Source organism: Peromyscus maniculatus, chromosome 10 (genome assembly GCF_049852395.1).
Source record: "Peromyscus maniculatus bairdii isolate BWxNUB_F1_BW_parent chromosome 10, HU_Pman_BW_mat_3.1, whole genome shotgun sequence".
In the NCBI taxonomy this organism is placed as follows: Eukaryota; Metazoa; Chordata; class Mammalia; order Rodentia; family Cricetidae; genus Peromyscus; species Peromyscus maniculatus.
Window position 1 is genome coordinate 92,364,098 of NC_134861.1, and position 2,247 is coordinate 92,366,344.

General features: G+C 49.0%; 1 pseudogene; it reads right to left on the reverse strand.

The window, feature by feature from the left end:
- Positions 1 to 397: 397 nt before the first annotated feature.
- On the reverse strand, positions 398 to 1,854 carry LOC102906782 (elongation factor 1-gamma pseudogene; annotated as a pseudogene).
- Between the last annotated feature and the right edge of the window lie 393 nt (positions 1,855 to 2,247).

Below are 2,247 nucleotides of genomic sequence, written 5' to 3' on the forward strand. Positions count from 1 at the left end.
CCAACCATGAAATTATTTTTGTTGCTACTTTGTAACAGTAATTTTGCTACTATTACAAATCATAATGTAAATATCTGTGTTTTCCAATGGTCTTAGGTGACCCTTGTGAAAGGATCATTTGACCTCCCTGCGAAGGGGTCGTGACCCACAGGCTGAGAACCACTGGACTAGAGGTATAGCTCCGTGGTAAAGCACTTGTCTAGAATTTATAAAGTCCTAAGTTAAAGCCCCAGCAGAGAGGTAACCTGTTCCCAGTTCTTGGGTTTTTATTTGCTAGCATAGAGTATCTCTTTGAGGTATCGCTCTTATTTGTAGACTAACTCCATAAAACCTTTTTTTATATACATATATGTACATTTTATGAAGCTTCTATAGTAGGATTTCATATAGCTTTTTCTTTATTTTTTTTCTTTTTTTTTTCCAATGTTCAGTTTCCTTTAATGACCCCCATCTCCCTTGAAGGGTAGGTGCAGGCAGCTAGGTGACGGCAAGGCATGTTCACTTGAAGATCTTGCCTTGATTGACGGCTTTGCCCACATGCTGGAAGGCCCCCTCCCAGGCAAAGTACTCTCGAACCAGGGTCTTGGTCTCCTCACTACCAGGATCCAGTTTCCGCCATGTATATGACTCGTAGTCCACCTGCCAATCTGGACTCAGCGGAAAAGCAAGCTCTTGGCCTGAGAAGACCCAAACGCCAGAAATGGAGCTGCTGTTGTTGGTTCCAAAGAGGATGACACTAGCAAAGGCATTCTTCCTCAGTTTGTCCAATCGCTGGAACATCCCAGTGATGAGGTTGCAACTCATAAAGGTCTGGGTGAGCTCTTCAGGGAAGCGGTACTCGGCATACCAGAGGGACCAGCCATCCTTATCAAAGTGCTCCCAAAAATATGGCAGCGCCACAGAGAGGGTGTCCTCATTGGAGTACTTACGCTTAAACTCATCCAACACAAAGGTACTCTTGGGCAGATGAGCGAAGGGGTCCTTGGCCTTGGGCTCAGCAGCCAGTGCCTGCTCACACTCATCCATCTCCTCCTCAGGAGCTGAGGCAGCAGCCTTTTTTTCCTCTTTCCGCTCAGCCTGGGAGCGGGGGGCTTCTGTTTCTCTTCTCGTGAGCCCTTTTCTTTCCTTGGAATATCTTTTTTAGGCTGGCTCTCTGCAAACTTCTTAGCATCAAACTGGGCCATCTTCTCACACAGCTTCACTTCCCCCAAGACTGCCCTGAACTGGGGCTGGTTAATGCAGGTGAGGAACCATCGGTTGGTATTGGGGGAGGCCTGGCGAAAAGAAGGCTCTAAGACCTGTTTGTAGAGCCACAGAAGGGTGCAGACGACTGTGATATCAGCCAGCGTCACTCGCTCACCCACCAAGAAAGTCCTTGTCTTCAGATGAGTGTCCAGCAGCCCCAGGATCCGCCTCACCTCCTCTTTTGCATTTTCGGTGGCCTGTTTGTTGTGGTGCATGATGCCCAAGGTGGGGAACACCCAGGTGCTGGCTGGAGGAACAATGTCACTGTCGGCAAAGCTCACCCACTGCACCACCTGAGCTGCTGCCTCCGGAGTACTTCCCCCGCAGGTCCTCGTTGCTTACGTAATAGGCGATGGCATTGCTCTCAAACACACAGAATCCGTCATCACCCTCAAATGCTGGAACCTTGCCAGCTGGGAATTTTCTGAGAAATTCAGGGATGCGGTTGGTTTGGCCAAAGTGGAAGTGGGGTGGTGCGGAGAGCACGCGGACCTGGGCCCCACTGTACTGAGCAGCAATGAGAGCCTTGAAGGCTCTCCAGTTTTCAGGATATGTGTACAGGGTCCCAGCCGCCATGGTGATTCCGCAGAGAAAGGGGGTGGGGCTGTCGGTGCTCCATATAGCTTTTTCAAAAGGAATTAGTATTCTTTTTTTTTTTTTTGGTTTTTTGAGACAGGGTTTCTCTGTGTAGCTTTGCGCCTTTCCTGGATCTCGCTCGTTATCCCAGGCTGGCCTCGAACTCACAGAGATCCGCCGCCTGCCTCTGCCTCCCGAGTGCTGGGATTAAAGGCGTGCGCCACCACCGCCCGGCTGGAATTAGTATTCTTTAAGGGTAGGTTAACCATGCTCCAGCAGTTGACCCCATACCTATGAGTATCTAACCAGCCCAAATTGGACTTGGTGGGTGAAAGAGAGAGGGAGGGAAAGAAGAAGTTGGGGAGGAGAGGGTGAATATGATAAAAATACATTGTATGCATTTATGATTTTCTCAAAGAAAAAAAT